This window comes from Pongo abelii, chromosome 7 (assembly GCF_028885655.2).
Source record: "Pongo abelii isolate AG06213 chromosome 7, NHGRI_mPonAbe1-v2.0_pri, whole genome shotgun sequence".
In the NCBI taxonomy this organism is placed as follows: Eukaryota; Metazoa; Chordata; class Mammalia; order Primates; family Hominidae; genus Pongo; species Pongo abelii.
Genome location: NC_071992.2, coordinates 60,571,447 through 60,593,145, shown reverse-complemented (window position 1 = coordinate 60,593,145; position 21,699 = coordinate 60,571,447). Strand labels below are relative to the sequence as shown.

At 38.7% G+C, this 21,699-nt stretch overlaps 1 protein-coding gene across 2 annotated transcripts in view; it reads right to left on the bottom strand.

Moving 5' to 3' along the window:
• LOC129060975 (carbonic anhydrase 1-like) overlaps nucleotides 1-17,249 on the bottom strand; it is a 52,881-nt gene extending 35,632 nt beyond the window's left edge. The window contains exon 1 of one of the 2 annotated variants that reach the window (XM_054561550.2): nucleotides 17,135-17,249. The gene's annotated coding sequence lies outside the window, so the exon portion shown is untranslated. The remainder of the gene's footprint in view (nucleotides 1-17,134) is intronic. The other variant, XM_054561551.2, reaches the window with a different exon arrangement.
• Nucleotides 17,250-21,699: the final 4,450 nt, after the last annotated feature.

Genomic DNA, 21,699 nt, shown 5'->3' with positions numbered 1-21,699 from the left:
AACCATTTCTCTCTTGCAGAACCACCAGGCCCTGGGGAGACCACACTCCTGGAGAGAATGTGGGTTCTGCAAGAAGTAATTGATCCTTTCAGGAAATGCACCTTTTCCCTCTAAACACAAAGCAAACCCCCCCAAAACTGAGAACTGGACCTTAGAGGCACATGGTGTCCCATCCTGAGAGTGGATGCCAATAATAAATCTGAGGCTCAGGCCAGTGGGAGGGGAAATCTGAGTCTGTGACTCTTCTGCTCAGACACTCTCAAGGGAGCTGAACTGGTTCATGGTTGCTGATGACCACTGGCTACTGATCTCTTTAAGGAAAGATTGTCCAGTTTAGGAATTTAGGACTCCCCCAAATCATCAAATAATGAGTTTATGAAGACCACCAGATACCCAAGAAGATAAGCACTGTATGTGTCAAATACATTTGAAAAGATAATAAAGAAGAAAATGTTAAAGAGATATCAGATGTGGCCAGGCACCATGGCTCACACCTGTAATCTCAGCACTTTGGGAAGCTGAAGCGGAATGATTGCTTGATGCCAGGAGTTTGAGACCAGCCTGGCCAACACGACGAAACCCTCTCTCTACTAAAAATACACAAGTTAGCTGGGCATGGTGGCAGGCACCTGTAATCCCACCTACATGGGAGGCCGAGACATGAGAATCACTTGAACCCAGGAGGCAGAGGTTGCAGTGAGCCATCACACCACTGCATTCCCCGGGTGCAATGTGAGATGCCCTCTAGGTGACAGAGCAAGACTCAGAGCAAGACTCTGTCAAAAAATAAACTAAAATAAAATAAAATAACAGACGTGAAGTATTGAGCTTGATGTCTAACACTCAGTGGGGCTTACTATGTGGAAACTCCATGTGGATTGCACCTCATCCTTTCTTCACTGGACCAGCGCTATTAGCACCAATTCACCAGCTACTATCATCTGAAGGTACACATCGATCATGCAAGTTACCTTCTCTGGGCAGGCAATCCGCATCTTTATGGTATTGAGTTTATGGCAGACCATACAGAGAGGTAATATAGTAGTTTTCTACTGCTGCTGAAACAAATCACCAAAAGTTTAGCCTCTTACAATACAAATTTATTCTCCTGACACTTCTGGCAGTCACAGATCCAAAATATGTTTTTGGGGCTAAAATCAAGGGGTTGGCAGGGTTGCATTCCTTCTGCAGTCTCTAGGGGAGAATTTGTTTTGTTGTCTTTTCCAGTTTCTATATGCCTCCTACAGTCCTTGGCTTATGATCCCTTCTCCATCCTCAAAGCAAGCAGTATAAAATCTTCTCTCCCTCGTCTTTTCTTCCTCCTTCTTATAAGAATCTTTGTGATTATATCAGGCCCATCTGGATGAATCAGAATAATCTCCCATCTCCAGATCCTTCATTTAATCACGTCGGTGAAGTCCCTTGTGTTGTGTAAGACATTTTCAAAGATTCTGAGGATTAAGATGTGGACATCACTGGGGCCAGTTATTTAGCCTACTACAGGTAGGAAGCAAGGGGAAACTTCTCAAGGACTCGTTTAGTGATGGTGGCGTTTGAAGGTTGTGGTGGTTGGGGTATTGAGGAGTAAACAGGCCAATCAGGAAATAAAAGATGATTTTTGGCCCTGGGTGTAATTGAATTGGCATATTTTGAGGGGGTGGGATTCAAGGAAATTAGCTTCACTGAGAGCTGAAAAAGATTCAGGGATTTTGCTTTCTAAAAAGCAAAATTGGGAGTATAATTGTGGTGTGTAGCGGGAGAGCAAGGGCAGTTAGTGATGGTTGAAATAATAAAATGTACAAATAGTTTCATTACTAAAGCTTATCATTCTCTGGATATTGATGGATATCATTCAATTGGCTGTAGTTGATGTAGCAGAAAAGAGTCATCCATCGATTCTATTGATTCTATTGAAATTTTTAGGCAGATAACTTATCATATATTATTTTGATGAAAATATCAGTGCTGATATTAGCAATAGATACATGAGAAGAAGCAATAAGAAAGAACTAAAGATGTGTAGTTTGGCAGAATGATTATCAATATAGTCATCTATGTGAACTGTTTGCCTGCAATTCCCTTGTGGCACAATAGCACGAAAGCAAGTCAGGGTGATGTGAGTTTTATAAGGGCTGTTAAGTCTACATAGGTTTGCTCAGTCATCATGGTTGCTGTTTTGTGTCATGTCCATTCACTTATAATTTAAAGAAAAAGTAAAGGGAACATGTTTCTTTCTCAACACTTTTGCTTTTGGCAACCTCTTGTTGCTTTTACTACTAATGAGAGAAATTCCTGTTCTTTAAGAGTTAATTTTAAAACAAAACTTTGTCCACATCTTTCCAATTCCTGGAATACCATTCACAGGAGCACAGCACAATAAATAATTCTGTTCATGCAGGTGATAAATGCTGTTGAGGGCTCCGCTTGCTAATCATTTAAGAAATACAGATTTACATATTTTCAAGGCATATCTGTGAAAATGTCAGTTCTTTAACTAAACACTCATCTACACAGCCTTTCTGCTGAAGGGAGCACCACCTGAGTGACTTGCCCACACTCTGAGCTCTTCCTGCCTCCAAATGAATTGGTGATTGTTCCCTTCCTGCCTCCAGTGTGTTGGTTACTGTTGCCATCCTTATCAATGGTAAGGGTCTAGGCCCACTGGTTTGGAGTTATCTGTGTCTCCTTCCCTTTCCTTAGGCTCTCGTGGTAAATGCTGCCAATTCTATCTTCACAACCCCTCTGGTGTTCTTTCCTTCCTTCTCCTTTCATCACCATTGCCTCTTACCTGCTGACATCAAATCACATCCTAACTGATCTCATTGTCTAAGCCTTTGCTCCCTCATATACAGCTAAAGACCTACCGCAAGAATGATAGCTCTGAAGCCCTGCTCCAGTCACCTCATTCATTGTCAGGGAATTTTCGACAGCTTCCCAGTGCTTTGCATAAAAGGCAGACACCACCACCTAGCAGGCAAGGGCCTCAGATCTACTTTTCCAGATTTTTATTTCAATAGTTTCCTTTATACTGTTTATTTTTCAGTAAAGCAGGACTATATGTTGTCCCCAAATTCCTTTTCTTTCCTTTCCCTTCTTTTCTTTTTTCTTTTTTTTCAATAGAGACAGGGTCTCACCATGTTGCCCAGGCTGTTCTTGAGCTCCTGGGCTCAAGCGATCTGCCCACTTTGGCCTCCCAAAATGCTGGAGTTACAGGCGTGAGCCACTGCACCTGGCTATTAACCCCAAATTTATTCTGTGTCTTTCTCTCTTTACCTTCAGACTTTGCGATGTGCTGCTCTTTAATGTGAAATGCCCAACTCTTGTCCCAAACACACATATCCACTTGTGAAAATCTAACCTATCATCAAAAATACATCTCAGATGATAGGTGTTTCTTGAATAAAGTCTTTCATCTTTGCATTGCCATAGAGTTTGTTTTACATCTTTCTTATGACAGCACTCACACGTTGAAACCGTGGTTGTATTTATGTGTATACTTGTCTCTCCACCAGATGGGTAGTAAGACTCTTAAAATCAGAGTCTGAATTTTATCAATCCTAGGAATCTTCCATTCTCTTCAGTAGATAATCAAAAACTTTTGTTAAATATTGGAATGAATAAGCAAGTGAATTGATTTTGTTAATTTATTTCTATGGAACATTAGTGATGTGGTGAACAAACACTTTGAGCACATCCAAAATAAAAACCATCTGGAACTAGAGTAACAGAATTTTTAATCAAGCTACACTGCTATAATATCCACGGAGCTATGAAAAATCTCATGCTGGAAAAGGTGCCAGAATCTTAGTACACTATTTTCAGGAAAGAGATACCATTTCTTTCCCTAAGACATGACCTCGTCTTAGTACCAGAAATGTGAAACCTACCTGGAGAATAAATAAGTTTCAATTTTTAATAGCTCATAACTCTGACAGGGCTGGGAGTATCAAATTAACTTGAGCATTATCCACCCTGCAGTGCCAGCCGAGGGGCAAGTGGAGAGAAAGGTGCTGAGGGTAGGTGTAGGTGTTCAGCTTCTAGACGGTACTGGCAGCAGCAGCTGTCTCTTGGCTCTGGAGGCAGCCCTCTGCTCTCCCTCTGTGGGCAAGAGGTCCAGGATGAGATGGGGAGGTGGGTGGTCAGATGGGGTAGGGGCTTAAGAGGAGGCCTCAGGCCCTGGTTGGAGATACAGCTGAGCTATATGAAGCAGAGTAATTAGTTATGGCATCATCGGTATATAAAAGGGTGAGGGAATCTCAGAATTGAGTTATAATACCTGCTTGTGAGACAATATTACATTAATGATGACAAAGGGTGACTTCCATGAACTTCCAGAAACAAAGGATTATCTGGGGAGTAAACTTAACAGGCACTTCATTTCAGAACAACATGAAAAAATTACAGGCACATAAATCTAGAAGTAGGTAGCTCTGTCTCTACCATAATGGATGATGAAAGGTGAGATTAAATGATTCTGAACTTTGCCTGACATGATAAACCTCTATGACTTAAGAAAGTGAGCACTGCTTGGCTGGACAGAGCCTCCCTAATATTATTATGGTAAAAGGAATCTCTCACATTGCAGGCTGGGGAAGCCAAAGATGGACTTTGTGCCACAGTGTTCTGCACTCATTCGTACACAGGGCTTTTGCTTTAAAATGAGCATTTGGAAGAACTGGTAAATCATTTTATGCACTTTGCTTGTGTTATATTCTAAATAAATTTATAAATGGTTGATTCCCTTTAAAACTTATTTTAAAACCATCTCCTCTTCACCTTCAGTATAGCCTGGGCTTGTTAATTTATTTTTAAGTTCAGGGAGAACAACTGTGGCCATACACATGAAGAAAATACAAAATATTGGGACAGGTGACAATTTCCTTGCATATCCATGACCTCCCTCTTCTTGCTAGTGCCCTGCAGGTGAGAGTCAATCAGTAGAATAAGCAAGGCCTACGGACCTCCAAAATAATGAAGGCTTTTATAGACCCAGGCAGAGGGCAGTGTCTCCTCTAGGTACAGGGTTGATGTTTTGCCCTGGGATAAGGAACTCAGAACCCTTGGCTCCCTGAGTGAGTGCAGTCAGTGAAACCCAGTAGATGTCTCTCGGTCTTTGGAGAAAAATTGCCTTTGCCAATGTCCTATGTACAGCTTCCTTCTGCAGGCCAACTTTAGCAGCCCTGGAGAGGAACTGCAACTTTGAGCAGAACTATTGTTAATCCACACAGTTAAGGAGGGAAGAAGCCCCACCATGCTCTTTCTTCTTTTTTTTTTTGTTTTTAAGATTCCTTGTAGAGATGAGGTCCCACTATGTTGCCCAGGCTGGTTTCGAACTCCTGAGCTCAAGTGATCCTCCCACTTCAGCCTCCCAAAGTGTTAGGATTACAGGTGTGAGTTACTGTGTGCTACCCATCATGCTGTTTCTCACCCTGAGCTTCAAAAGGTCACTTTTCCCCCTTAGCCTCCAAGGAAGACTTTTGACCTTTTGCTCACAAAATAGCCAATGGCCAACAGTGTGAGAAAAGATCATCTATGTGACCACTGTTTAGAGAAACGTAGATCAAAACAATGAGAGACCATGGGAATGGGAGGCAAAATTCAAAAGACTGATAATATTCCTGTGGAAACACGAAGTACTCCAATAATTCATTTGCAGCATTTAATTAAATTATAAATGGACATAGAGTTAGATTCAAATATTCCCCATTTAGGAGTCTGTGAAATTGAAAAATTAACAAGAGTAATTGGAAATAAATGTGCAAGGATGCTAACTGAATCAATGTTTATAAGAGCAGGCATTTCAAAATAACCTAAAGGGGAATGGAATTAAATAGTGATACTAGACAAGTGCATTTGTGATACTTTAAGTGTAAAAAGTGAATTGAAGAGCAATGGCATAATATGATCCTGATTTTGCATATAAAATTGTTTTGCATCTACACACTTATGCATTCAGTGAAGAGAGATTAGAAAGAAACACCAATCTGGTAACATTTGTTGCCTTGAAGAGACTATGACTTTAAAAGATGACAGATTGTTAATTGTTACTTGATTTACATCTGTATTGTTTGATAGTTGCAAAGAACATATATCATTTTTGTAATAAAATTATTTAAATTTTTTCTTAACCTCATATTTAAAAGTTTATAAGATTTTGAGATATTAATCTGAAGAATTTCCAAGAGACAGATTATAGAATTTAAAAATTAAAAATTTCTTGCCTAAAAATAAGCCAATATTTTAATAAAATCTTGTTTTAACCAATAAAAAAAGTTTATAAGAGGAAAAGAACCATTTCTGTAGTTTCTACATGTCTACTGACATGTCAATATAGCTATTGTGCCCCCTTTTGAATACTATTTTATTGCCTTATAAAATTGGAAATCTTCTAAGCAGATGAACACATGGAGAAGTTATTTTATTTTGTACGATCTACATGATGATTATACTCCTAAGAGGAAAAGAAATGTACTTGTTTGAAAAAAACCAAGGGAGTCAGGGGAATCTCACTCAACTCTGTGGCATAAGAGAAAACATCTAAATTAAATGATTGAAAAGAGAAAAACAAAGCTATGGATAAGTTCTGAAGCATGTAAAAAATCTTTGCCTTGTGGTTCCTTTAATTGAGTGGTTCTCAAACATTTCTGTGCATCAGAGGGCTTTGTTAAAACACAGATTGCCCAGCCTCACCTTCAGAGTTTCTGATTCAGTAGGTCTGGGATGGAAGCTGAGAATCTGCATTTCTAGCAAGTCCCAGGTGATGCTGATACTGCTGCTCTGAGGAACACACTTAGAGAGCCACTGCTTTAGAACTATTCCTTGTATACCCTTTGCCAGAAATGGCTAAGATTTCCAGAAGCAAGAATAGGAATAAAGGCAAGATGTACACAAGTGATATCTGATACTGGGGTTGAGATTATGTATTATATACAATTTTTTGAAAAGTAAGATTACGACTAAGCTGTCTATTACACTACATGTGCTGCGGTAGTATTTTGTATGTTGTATAAAACAAAAGCACTAAATAAATAAAAAGCATTAAAGAATAATAGAAAATTATTTATATATATTAAATCTCACTTATTTTCTTTTCATTACTTATAAAAGAATATGAACTGTACAATTTTCCAGCTAGTTATACATATTAGAAAATAAATAAAAAATTGAAAGAAGAGAGGACAGAATGTTTACGAATCATTTGTAATTTTAAAATTAAAAAATTAAATAAAATAATAATAATTATTATTTTGAGGCAGAATCTCACTCTGTTGCCAGGCTGGAGTGCAGTGGCGCAATCTCGGCTCACCACAAACTCTGCCTCCCAGGTTCAAGCAATTCTCATGCCTCAGTCTCCTGAGTAGCTGGGACTAGACGAGTGTGCCACTATGCCCCGGTAATTTTTTTGTATTTTTAGTAGAGATGAGGTTTCACCCTGTTGGCTAGGCTGGTCTTGAACTCCTGACCTCGTGATCTGCCCTTCTCTGCCTCCCAAAGTGCTGAGATTACAGGTGTGAGCCACCGCACCCGGCCAAATTTAAAATGTAAAAACTCTACCTGTCTTTAGTTGTGGTACATGATTGCTTTAACAATATGGAGGGGTTTTTTTTCACATTTTCTTTGTGTGAAACATAATATCTTTTTAATGATTGTTTCATTGTGACTGAAGTAGCTGAAATGCACAGTGTGCTCTTTTGGGTTTCCCTATAATTGTTCAAGATTGATTTTTCATTGTTCTTAAAATTAAACTTTTTTTTGGAGAAAGAGAAACAGGTAAAAAAAAAAAAAGAGAGAAAACTTTAGATAACTGTAACTTTATACTATCTTAGGGGCAATGCTTCATTTCTAAGGGAGTTCAAGCACTGTGCATCAGAGCCAGGAGGTTCCAGACTTGTCACTGTCATGTCAATCTTGTAACTTTCCAACAGGTCCTCCTTCCCAGAAACCAAATCAGATTTTCTACTTGAAGCAGTACCAAGCCTCTGGACAGAGTTTCGAGGGAAGGATTTTGGGGTCATGGGTTTTTTCCAGGGAGGCTCGAAAAAAGCTTCCCTTGCAGTTTGAGTTTGAAGGCTGTAGCTCAGTGGCAGATCAGGACACCTAGGAACATTTCCAAGGAAGTAGCCACTTCTCTCCCAGCCTTGAACCCTGATCTCTGGGTTCTTCCCTCTGAGAATCTCCCCTGCCTCAGTTAAACTGTGCATCATAACTGCATGGCTATTTGAGATATTATTTTTAAATAACATGTTTACTTTGTGAAAGCTCTTATGTTAGGGAAACCAGAGGTCAGCATTGCAGTTTGTTTACAGATCTGTGAAATGGCTTTGCCCTGCTACCCCCTTATTTATATCAGATTTCATCTTTCATGCTACCCTCTCTTTTCCAACTTCAGTTTCCTAATGCTCTTGGTTACCCCACTTTGGAGATCACCCCGGCTTGCCTAGGATGCATCTGTCCAACTTTCAATGCCTAACCTTGGCTAGTTAACCATCTTGAAACAAATTCATATCAATGCATTAATGACAGAAAAGAGCTTAATGTGGTAACTTCTAGTCACATCTTTGCTTTACATAGTGATTTTCAACTCCAACGAACTTAAGTAAAGAAATGCATTTTGAACAATGAAATGCGGTGGACTGGTAGGACCAGCAAGAAGGAGATGTTTAGCCAGAGCAGCTTCCCGTGGTCCTTTGCATCATAATAGCTAGTCCACGTTTGGTTGATGCAAAAGTTGTACTTAAGAGAAAGCATGTGAACAGGGTTCTCTTTTAAAAGTATACTCCAAATGGCTACCTGAAGGGGAAATGAATGGGAACCCTGACACTATGGTGGGTTAATCTTGATGTTCTCCATTCATCCCTTACGCCTGTTACCCATGTTAGTCTGTTTCTTATTAATTGGAAATTACTTTTACTTATGATTAAGAAACTGTTATAGTCCTGGACTTGTATGTAGAGGATAGGATTACAGTTCAACAAGTAGCCAAGTAATATATGACCAAATAAGATCCCTGGAATTTGGCTACGTAGGGTTTAATGTGTCCAGCAAACTTTTTCCTCTGTAGTGAGAAATAACATGACACCAAACCTTTCGGAATCAGGCCAGGAACTGAAATGGGGAGATGTTGAACCAGCTCTCTTTGAAGCTGAACCCTGTCATTAAGGGCTAGATGGCACAGCCATAGAATAGGTTAGGACTGTTCTAGAGAACTAGTGATCGTTGTATATTAATACCTGTAATTTATAAGCCCATAAAGATTTATGCTTCTTGTATTTTATATGTTTATTTGTACTGTTTTTCCTTCACTTTGACAGTCTCAGCCTATCTCAGAATGGCAGGAAATCAATTGAAGTAAACTTTTGTCAGACTTCATTCAAACCTCTGGGGATACAAATGGTAGTGACTGGTTATCATGGGAAGAGTGAAATTAAGAGGAAATTGAATCAAAACTCTCTAAACTTAGGCATTTTTTAATAGTACTAAGACCTTGGAGTTTTTTTTTAAAGTTTTAAAATCTTTTAGCTTTGTTCTATTTTATTTTTATTTTTTAGAAAGAGATATGGGAACTTTATGATCACCTTGGGTGATTTTATTGTAGTTAGAGAGTAAAACATTCTAGCTCATTTCTGTAAATATGGAACTCAGTAACCATGTCTCAGTAGAGATGCTTTTTATTTACAGAGAGTAAATAGAAAGTAATTTCAATTTTCTAAAAATTACAAGTACTGTCAAAATGTATGACAACCTGTAGTATAAGTATGTACGGATACACTATTTTAAATTTATGTCTTAGATTTTCTTTTCTTAGCTAATATTTATTTTTATTGACTTTTCTCAGAAATTATTTCATTCAGTCCTGTATTAAAAGATGCACAATTTCAAATTTCTTCTTATCAGATTAAGACACAAAATAGGTTAAAATATAATTTGCCATTGTGTTTAAATGGATCTTAGAAGTGCTAAATTTACATTTTCATACTATTCTGGATACTTCTAAGAATTTTAAATTTGATGTCATAATTCTATCACCTTTGGTTGTCTGCATTTAACATATGACACACTGTGATATTTGAATGCCTCTCTGAATAGCTCCCAGCTATAATGACTACTGCCATCTTTAGGATGGATCCACAGATTCTGGATCTAACTTATGTGCAGTTAGAGGGAGTTTAAAGGAGATTTAAATTGCCCTGCCAACTCCAATGACTCTTCATCCTTGGAGTTTGGTTAGCTGATTCTGTGCCTTGGTCCTAGTAATTGGGGGTTCTAGCTCCCCTAAAGATCTGAACTCATACCACAAATTGTTTCAAGACCTGTTTCTTTTCCTAAAGGTAAGCCTCTGGCTTGATAATGATTCTGCCACCCTAGGCTTTCTAGGTCTGTTAGTCTTAATTCTTTTGGTCATGCATTCCTTTGAAATTATGACAAAAGTTAGGTTTGTTTCCTTTGAAAGTGCACATATTCTCAGGTGTGTGTGCGTATACACACATGCTCACAATTTTGAATACAGTTTCTGGGCTTTCATGAATCCTAAGGCAACCCCCAAAGAATGGGGTCTCTGAATATTGCAGGCTTTAATGCCATGTGTAGTACACCTAAGCAGAAATCAGCCCAGCTGGGGCAGCATCCTAAATCACATGCCATTGAAACTTTCTTGCCCTTTGGTGCACCAGAATCTTGTCAGCAGTAGTTAGGTAGGGTCCACCCAATACAAATATTTGTCTAAAGCAATACCCAGAGAGGTAATATGATTTACAACTTAATGAGAAAAATAAAATCATTTGCTGAGCGTGAGTGAAGCTACTTTAGAGAATGAGAACAGTAAAGGTTTTACTGTGTTGATAAAGACTTGATTGCACTCAGTGAATTACAGAGCAGCAAGGTTCTGATATTTACTTTCAGTTCCTCTTCACTGAGGAACTTTTGAACTTCTATATGCATTGTGACTAAAAGAATTGTGGCCTGTCTTCTATGGATGATTTTAAGCTCAACCATCAAACCTCCATTAAACCCCAAGTATATGTCAGGTCCTATGCTGGGTGTTGAGGACAGAAAATGAGTGAGGAGCTCATAATGTTGTACAGGAGAAAGACAAGTAAGTAAATAATAATGAAAGGGATTGCTACTTTTAAGTGTAGACTACGTGCTAATGGTTTCACATATATTATTTCACCAAATCTTTAAAACAATCCTAGAGTCATGTTTATTTTTATCCTCATTTTACAAGCGAGGAAACAAAATCATGGACGATGGACCATATGCCATGGTAGAACTAAAATTCAGACGCGAGCACAGAGAAGACCCAGGTTTTTGGGAGGCCGTCTTTAAAAAATTATGCACTTTGCACTCATCAGATGGCTACTACGAAACAAAAAGAAAACCAACCAGAGAAAAATACAGCAGAAAACTAGTGTTGGTGATGATGTGGAGAAATGAGAACCCTTGTGCATTTCTGGTGGGAATGTAAAGAGCTGTTGCCATTGTGGAAAGCAGTATAGTGATTCCTCAAAGAATTAAACACAGAACTACCTTATGGTCCAGCATTCCACTTCTGAGTATATATCTGAAAGAACTGAGAACAGGGGCTTCTACAGATATTTGTACACCTGTATTCATAGCAGCGTTATTCACAATAGTCCAAAGGTGGAAACAAACCCAGTGTTTATCGTCAGATGAATGAATAAACAAAATGTGGTACTATATATACAGTAGTTTCCCCCTTAACCAAAGCTTTGCTTTCCTCTGTTTCAGTTATGTATGATCCACCACAGTCCAAAATTATTAAATGGAAACCTCCAGAAATAATTAATACGTTTTCAATTGTATGCCATTCTGAGTAGTGTGATGACATCTCACAGCATCCCACTCCATCTTGATGGGGCCGTGAATCTTCCCTTTGTCCATCATATCGCCTCTGTACACACTGCCCTCCCCTTAGTCACTTAGTAGCCTTCTCAGTTATCAGATTTGCTGTTGCCATGTTGCAGTGCTTGTGTTCAAGTAACCTTTATTTTACTTCATAATGGTCCCAAAGCCCAAGACTTGTGATGCTGGTAATTTGGATATGCCAAAGAGAAGCCATCAGTCCTTCCTTTAAGTGAAAATTTGAAAGCTTTTGGCTTAATAAGGAAAGGAAAAAAGTCATATACTGAGGTTGCTAAGATCTATGGTAAGAACAAATCTTCTATCCAGGCAATTGTGAAGGAGGAAAAAGAAATTCATGCTAGTGTTGCTGTTGCAACTCAAACTGTAATAGTTACAGCTACAGTGGAAGATGGGTGTTTTGTTAAGACAGAAAAGACTTTAAGTGGGTGGGTGGAAGACATGAATAGAAAACATGTTTTGATAAAACATGTTTTGATGAAAACATGTTTCCTGTTGCACCAGAAAGCACTGAGCATCTACGAAGACTTCAGCAAGCAAGAAATGAGTGACACCACACCGCAAAGGGCTGGTTACACAGATTCAGAAATAAGTAAGATCAGTAGTAGCCTATGGCTACATCACAATGCTTACATCATTCACCTCCTGTCATCTCATCACAGAGACATCACAGCATCTCCCATCACAAGAAAGGTGAGTACGGTACAATGCAATATTTTGAGAGAGAGAGACTACATTCACATAACTTTTATTATGATATATTGTTATAGTTGTTCTATTTTATTATTAGTTATTGTTGTTAATCTCTTCCTATTCCTAATTTATAATTTAAACTTTATCATAGGTGTGTTTGTATAAGGAAAAAAAACATAGTGTTTATAGGGTTCGGTACTAGCCATGGTTTCATGTATTGTCTTGTAACGTATCCTCACAGATAAGGGGGACTACTGTATATACAAGGGAATATTATTCAGCCTTAAAAAGAAATGATACATGCTGCAATATGGATGAAGATTGAAGACACTGTGCTAAGTGAAATAAGCCATATACAAAAGGACAAATACTGTGTGATTCCACTTATATGGGATAACTAGAATAGTCAAATTTATCGAGCTAGAAAATAGAATAATTGCTGCCAGAGCTCGGGGAAGGAAGGAGTGGGGGGTTATTGTTTAATGAATATGGAGTTTCCATTTGGAAAGATGAAAAAGTTATGGAGATGATGCGCGATGGGGGTTGCACAGCAACGTCAATGTACTTAATGCCACAGACCTGTATACCTTAAAATGTTTAAAGTAGTAAATTTAATTTTACCACAAAAAGAATACAAAATTAATAATAAAATTAGTGACAAAAGTGAATATCTATTTAGAACAAGAAAATGATTTATAATAAATCAAATATTTTATAAAGTTAAATATCAAAAATATCACATAATCAAAAAAACAATATTTTATATTCAGCCAATGCCAGACAGAATTCTCTAATAGCTTTTATCTATATTTTAATTTCATAATTCTGGATTATCTCTTCATATAACAAAAATTTTATATTATTTTCTGTAGAGAGAATAGAAAGATATTTCAGTCTTATTTCAAGCACAGTTGATTAAAATTTATGTTTGTTCTTATTAATACTGGGATTCATAAAATTTCACACACATTTGAAGTACTGCTATAGGTTTGCGTCTTAATACACAGGATTCTTTAATTTTGTACTATTTTCATCAAAAAAATTTTGTAACGTATGATGTGGTTTTAATTGTACATAAGACATTATCAGATACATTCCTGACAGGACCTGTCTTAACTAGGTTTTCTGGTCAAATTCTAAAACCAAATTCTCTGTCTGCAGCTTTACACACTGGATGATTGAAATTATTTTCCCTGGATTAGCTTTGTCTCTGTGCATTTCACCATCTGCTTCTCTTCAATAACCTACAAATTTCTGAACCTGGGAGCCATTGGGAAGCACACTTTCACTTTTTGATATGACTTCTGGCCCTGCATATTTGTTTTGGCATAGTGGATGCTACCCTGAATGGCTAGCAATAAATTATCAATATACAGATATGACTGACACCCACATAAATATGTCCCACTAAAGCCAAACTGAAATTATTCTCAACTCAACTTCCCCCATTTGGGTCTCAAAAATGCCCACAGACCCTCCAATACCACCTGATACAGGAAATATGATGCCGGACAGTCAGAGTAAAATGATAATGGGGTTGACTGATGGTGGTTAAATATCTTTTGCAAATTTTATTTAAAACATATGATTGTGTGAACACATTTCTTGTGCCCTTCTGGGATCTTGGAAGTAAATCAAGCAATGAATAGTCTTACATCTTAAGCATCATTATTTTTACAATATTGCCACCTCTGCCTAAGTCTGTCTCACTCCAATATTTTTGCTTCTCTCCACTGTGCTATTCCACCTTAGATAACTGTAAAACATTAGGACAAGGGCAATGAGAGAAACCTAATTAGACAGGAAGGACACACTAAGGAAAGGCACATAAAACAGCCTGGAAGGAAGGCTTCGGAGGGAAGAACTCACCTATCTCATGCTGGCCTGTCCTGGCATTGCACTGTTTTATTTTATGTAATTTGTTACCACTTTCAGAAAATTAACAGCACAGCTCTGCTCAACTAGCACATCTAATGCCATGTCCCACCCACCGGCCCTACACTGACCAGTGGTGCCTAAAATACCTGTGTTTTTCCTTTTCTTTTGAAAAAAAAAATTAGAACAAATAGAAAGATTAGAACAAATGTTGGCATGATAGAAACAAGGAATAAAATAGGCAGAAACATCCCAAGGGAAGATCTACATGCTCTAAATGAGTTTGTGTCTCTTGGAGAGAAATAAAATCCAGAGCACAGAGAAAGTTCAGATAAGATGGATGAACCTCAAAATAACTTGAGGTGCAGTGAAGACTCAGGCAGAACAACTGTATCCTGGCAATTGCTATCCCAAATTTCAAAAATAGAATGGTGGATGTAGGTGAGCTATAGATCATGAGCTTGATGCAAATGTGGGTAATATTCTAAGATACAGTGTTCAGTAGATAGTGTTAATCACGTAGGGAATGGCCAATAAAATGACAAAAGGATTCTTGATATTGAACTGGATATAAAACACGTAAAACGCAAGTTGACCCCAATCAGGCAATAAAGAGATTAAATTCAGTCCAGTACTGAATAATATCCTACAGAGGGAATTTCAACTATCAAATTACACAGTTATAAGTTATAAAAGAAGCTGGGCATGGTGGCTCACGCCTTTAATCCCAGTACTTTGGGAGGTCCAGGCTGGTTGATTGCTTGAGGTCAGGAGTTTGGGACCAGCCTGGCCAACATGGTGAAACCCCATCTCTACTAAAAATACAAAAATTGGCTGGGCGTGGTGGCGCATACTTGTAATCCCAGCTACTTGGGAGGCTGAGACATGAGAATTGCTTGAACCGGGAGGCAGAGGTTGCAGTGAGCAGAGATCGTGACACTACACTCCAACCTGGTTGACAGAGTGAGATTCTGTCTCAAAAGAACAAAAAAGTTATGAAAGAGGTAACTTTAAAAATTGGGTAAGGGGGCCGGGCACGGTGCCTCACACCTATAATCCTAGCACTTTGGGAGGCCGAGGCAGGCGGATCATCAGAGGTCAAGAGATTGAGACAATCCTGGCCAACATGGTGAAACCCTGTCTCTACTAAAAATACAAAAATTAGACAGGCGTGGTGTCACATGCCTGTAGTCCCAGCTACTCGGGAGACTGAGGCAAGAGAATCGCTTGAACCCAGGAGGCAGAGGTTACAGTGAGCCGAGATTCCACCACTGCACTCCAGCCTGGCGACAGAGACACTGTCTCAAAAATAAATAAATAAATAAATAAATGAATAAATAAATAAATAAAATAAAACTAGGTAAGGGTACACATGATATACTAGACTGCATGAAACATTGTGAGTTTGGAAAGCTCTGTTACCTCAAGGAGATGCCCAGCAGATTGACTTTTGGGTAGTGTAGAGGCACCCTGGCCATGTGTGGTACCTAATTAGGTCCCTGACCCTCTCTCAAATTCTTTAACTGACACTTCAACCCTGGCCTTGATTCTCTGATACAGTATCCTCAGCCCAATCAGATCATACATCTTTCTATTCTCTTTATTTGCATAAGTGGCTTTACAATACTGGGAGAAGAGAGAAATAACTATAAGAATGTTGAAGTTAGTCAAATCCACAGTATTAACACATTTGTATTAACTTTAGAAATTTAATTATTTAATCCTTGAGATAACCTATGAAAGATTGTTTGTTAAGTTACTTGAAGCATTTAATATAACCTGATATATTAGAAAATCAGATATATGAACCATATAATTTCAATTTTAAAGTACAAGAGCATTTTCTTCAGTCTATACACAGTGTTTGAATGTTCAAGAGAACATAACTTACTACTGCATACATTTGGTTTATTACTTTTACTGGAATTGCTTTAATTATTAGAACCCCCTCCCTCCTTTTGTAAACTTGCAAGATGTATAAAAGATACTAATGTGTCAGGCATTTGAAATGTTTGAGAGATTCAGGTAGAATAAATTTGTAATTGATATAATATATAATATTTAAAGGAACTTAATTAACCAAGTCTATCAGTTGCATTAATTGTTTAGGGGAATTAACGTCAAATTGAACATTAGTCATGGAATAAGTTTAAATGGTAATTTATATTGGCCGGTTGCGGTGGCTCATGCCTGCAGTAGTCCCAGCACTTTGGGAGGCTGAGGAGGGCAGATCACCTGAGGTCAGTAGTTCGAGACAAGCCTTGCAAACATGGTGAAATCCCCTCTACTAAAAATACAATAATTAGCCAGGTGTGGTGGCATGTGCCTGTAATCCCAGCTACTCGGGAGGCTGAGGCAGGAGAATCACTTGAACCTGGGAGGCAGAGGTTACAGTTAGCAGAGATGGTGCCACCGTGCTCCAGCCTAGGCTGCCAAGTAAGACTCTGTCTCAAAAAAAAAAAAGGTAATTTATATTATCCTTTTCAGATTTACAGATATCTGCTTGATAAATATAAAAGGTTTAGAAAAACTATAAAGGCTTTTTAAACTTTACAGCTTTCATTCATTGAATAGTAATTAAGATGTAGGTACGACTGTATTTTATAAGATTTAAAGATTCTTTTGGCTGTCGGACAAAACACTTCAATGCTCAGCTAGATGAAAGGCAGAAGTCTTTGTTACTTACAGCTCCAAATGAGAGAAGGCTGCCACAGAGGACCACGCAAGGGGTTGCACCTGAGGACCGGGTACCACAAGCTGGAGGGGGAAAGGGCAGCTTATGTAGAGCAAAAAGGGTGGGGTTAGCTAGGTTGAATAATTTGCATAATTTTGGCAGGCTTTGGGGCATGGGCGCTGTCCTTAATTGTCTGATATCTGGCCCTGTGGTGATTAGAGTGGGTACATAGTGGCCCCGGAGTGTGAGAACCTGATAAGGGAAGTGGTTGGGGTGTGGATTTAATCAGCTGCTCAAGAGAGGAAACTGACCAGCCTCTAGCAGAGGCCTCCATACTAGGTCAAGACAGCACAATAATCAATAAAAATACCATATATAAAATATATTTAGTCACTGACTCCTTTATATCTTGATGTCGATTTTGAACTCAATTATTTGGGGTATTTGAGTGGCCTGAATAGTAGAGGAGACTTCTACAGAATAAGGCCTAAGTTGCACCAAACAGCATAGAAAACATTTTATTATGACAATAACAAGGAAGAAACCAAGTAGAAATGTGACAAGTCCCTGAAGGCTGACTTGTAACCAGGCTCCCATTTGTTTGGTGTTGGCCGGGAGAATACATCAGTCATGGCAAGGGCCTTTAGCCATATTTTGACTGGATTTCAGAGTGTGTTAAATATGTAAGGCATGTTTTTTTAGGGTGATGGTTTTGTGATCTAGGCTTTCTGTTAGAATGACCTCTTGACTGGTGGTGTTAACCCACCTACAACCAGAAGCTCTAATAATGTTACGAACACCTCTTTGACTAGTTAACATATAATCAAGGACAAATTTACTGTCAAAAAACATTTTTGCCAAAGCTCCCTGGTCTAGCAGAACTAATATTTGTTGTAATTTAGAAATATGATATACTAGAATTTTGGACATTTGTAGGGTAGCGTCAATTATTTTTGACTGTTGGGCTAAAGCAACGGTCCTTGTGGCCATTGCAGCAAGTCCCAGAGCAGTGGTGAGTCCCAGTATTATAGGTACGAACGTGGCACATCAATGACATTTGGCTGGGTGGGGAAAGAATAATTAACATTTATATAAATAGGAATGCCAAGAGAGGCCAGAATGCATCTCGTGGCTTCCAGTTTCAGAGTAATGGAAGGGCAAAGGAGAGGGGATAAACACCCTTGTTGGTTGGGGCACAATATTGTTTTGTGGCATTACCTTTAGATTGGAAAATTGTACCTTGATTTAGGTAAAGGGAAATTACTAAAGAATAGGACTGGAGGAAGACAGTGGCTTTTGTTGGGCATAAGGTGAGAATATGCAGTTGTTCATTGGGTAGCCCATCTGTGGTATGTATTGAGGAAATATGAGTGCAGTTGCCACTTGCCATGAGGAGGCACAACAATACAGGAGAAAAGGCCGTTTGGAAGTGGTTTTCATTTCTCAGTATTTTTCATCTCTGGGGAAATTATCAGTTGGGTAAATGTGTGGTGTGGGATATGTGGAGGCAGGGTGATGAGTTATGGATAGTCAGTGCAGAAGAGTCTACTTCAGTCAAATGTGTTTGTATTTTGGATGTCCATATAAATATCAGAGAAGCTGGGACAGTGGGTTTGAATTTTACTTATGTAGTCTTTTAGAGAGCAAGAGGAGAAGATGCTGTTAGGATGGAAGAGATGGGGGTGGGAGTAGGGATACTGACAATGAGAAAGTGAAGGGGAAGAGGATGGAAGGGAATAAATGGTTTGACAGTGGGAGACCAGCAGATGCTCCTTTTACTCCTAGGAGAGCACACAGGGTAGATACTTCAGTTAGGTTACCCTTTAGTCAGGAGAAGTGGGTGGGATTAGCAGGAACCCGAATCTTAGAAGCATTAAGGAGGCATTGGACTTGGTCTCATAAGGGCTTAACCTGGTAAAGAGTGGAATTACAATCACAGGGAGCAGAACTTAGAGTTTTATAGGTGTCTGTAAAGTCTGGAAAGTTACTCCAGTTTTGTGGGTCTTGCTTTTTTAAAACAGAAGTCAGCAGTGTAAACAGCTACTGGAAAACCAAGAGCCTCTGGTCTCCTGTGAATGGCAAGGCATTCCATGTGCTGGTGTAGTTGGCACTGCTCGTAGTTGGTTGGGAGGCAGGGGGCATGTCATCTTTAATGGCGTGGTCTTGAGCTAGGGCAGTGTCGGACTAGGGTATCCTTCCCAAATGGATACCCACTAGGGTTGATGTGGGCCATATTTTTGTGGCTCTGTTGTGTTATAATGAGGCTGAGTCATTTGTAGAATTTGAATACAATGTTGGGTCCTGGGAGCTTGATTCGCAAATGTCTTTTAAGTCAAAGGCTTTGTGGGTGCACAGCTAGCAAAGATGCTGACATCCAGAATACTGCTATAATTGGACCAAAGTGCCACAATCTGAATGGTACAATCAAAGTCTCAATTAAAGGCAGCTAAGTGTCCCTACAAAGGACAGGATCTTGTTCCTTTTTATGGCGGCATAGTATTCCATGGTGTGTATGTACCACATTTTCTTTATAGTCTATCATTGATGGGCATTTGGGTTGATTCCACATCTTTGTTATTGTGAATAGTGCTGCAATGAACATACATAAGCATGTATCTTTATAATAGAATAATTTATATTCTTTTGGGTGTATATACCCAGTAATGAGATTGCTGTGTCAAATGCTATTTCTGGTTCTAGGTCTTTAAGGAATTGCTACAATGTCTTCCACAATGGGGGAACTAATTTACATTCTCACCAACAGTGGAAAAGCACTCCTATTTCTCCATAGCCTCGCCAGCATCTGTTGTTTCTTGACTTTTTAATAATCACCATTTTGACAGGTGTGAGATCATATCTCATTGTGGTTTTGATGTGCATTCCTGTAATGATCAGTGATGTTGAGCTTTTTTTATGTTTCTTGACCACATATATGTCTTCTTTTGAGAAGTGTTTGTTAATGGGCTTTGCCCACTTTTTAATGGGGTTGTTCTTTTTTTTCTTATAAATTTGTTTAAGTTCCTTGAAGATTCTGGATATTAGACCTTTGTCAGATAGATAGATTGCAAAAATTGTCTCCCACTCTGTAGGTTGCCTGTTTGCTCTAATGATAGCTCCTTTTGCTGTGCAGAAGCTCTTTAGTTTAATTAGATCCCATTTGTCAATTTTTGCTTTTGTTGCAATTGCTTTTGACATTTTTGTCATGAAATCTTTGCCTATGCCTATGTTATGAATGGTATTGCCTGGATTTTCTTCTGGGTTTTTTTTTTTTTTTTACTTTTGCGTTTTACATCGAAGTCTTTAATTCATCTTGAGTTAATTTTTGTGTAAGATGTGAGGAAGGGGTTCAGTTTCAATTTTCTGCATATGGCTAGCCAGTTCTCCCGGCACCACTTACTAAATAAGGAATCTTTTCCCCGTTACTTGTTTTTGTCAGGTTTGTCAAAGATCAGATGGTTGTAGATGTGCAGTCTTATTTCTGAGATTGCTATTCTATTCCATTGGTCTATGTATCTGTTTTTGTACCAGTACCATGCTGCTTTGGTTACTGTAAACTTGTAGTATAGTTTGAAGTAGGGTAATGTAATGCCTCCATCTTTGTTCTTTTTGCTTAGGATTGTCTTGGCTATATGGGCTCTTTTTTGGTTCCACATTACTTTTAAAGTAGTTTTTTTCTAGTTTTGTGAAGAAAGTCAATGGTAGCTTGATGGGAATAGCATTAAATCTGTAAATCACTTTGGGCATTTTGGCCATTTTCATGATATTGATTCTTCCTATCCATGAGCATGGAATGTTTTCCCATTTGTTTGTGTCCTCTCAGATTTCATTGAGCAGTGGTTTTTAGTTCTCTTTGAAGAGGTCCTTCACTTTCCTTGTTAGCTGTATTCCTACGTACTTTATTCTCTTTGCAGCAATTGTGAATGAGAGTTCATTCATGATTTGACTCTCTGCTTGTCTACTGTTGGTGTATAGGAATGCTTGTGATTTTTGTACATTGATTTTGCATCCTGGAGCTCAAAGCCATTATCCTCAGCAAACTAATACAGGAACAGAAAACCAAACACCTCATGTTCTCACTTATAAGTGGGAGCTGAACAATGAGAACACGTGGACACAGGGAGGGGAACAGCACACACTGGGGCCTTTCTCAGGAGTGATGGCAGGGGGAGGGAGAGCATAAGGATAAATAGCTAATGAATGTGGGGCTAAATACCTAGGTGATGGGTTGATAGGTGCAGCAAACCACCTTGGCACAGGTTTACCTATGTAACAAACCTGCATATCCTGCACCTGTGTCCCAGAACTTAAAATAAAATGAAATTGATAAAAATAAAGGAAGCTGAATATAAAAGCTCTCAACAGTCCCTGGTTTTTCTAGACGTGTGATGAGAGGGGTTCTGCTGTACACAGGTTTTAAATCATATGGCCTGATTTGAGTGCATATGGTTAATAGGGTGTCAGGTTGTTTGCCAATTAATATATCTACGGCTGAGGCTGTAACTCCAGTATTAGTCTGTAGGAAGCCCTCCAATTTAACCAATTTCTATGTTCCTTTATAGTTCCTTTATAGTAATTGG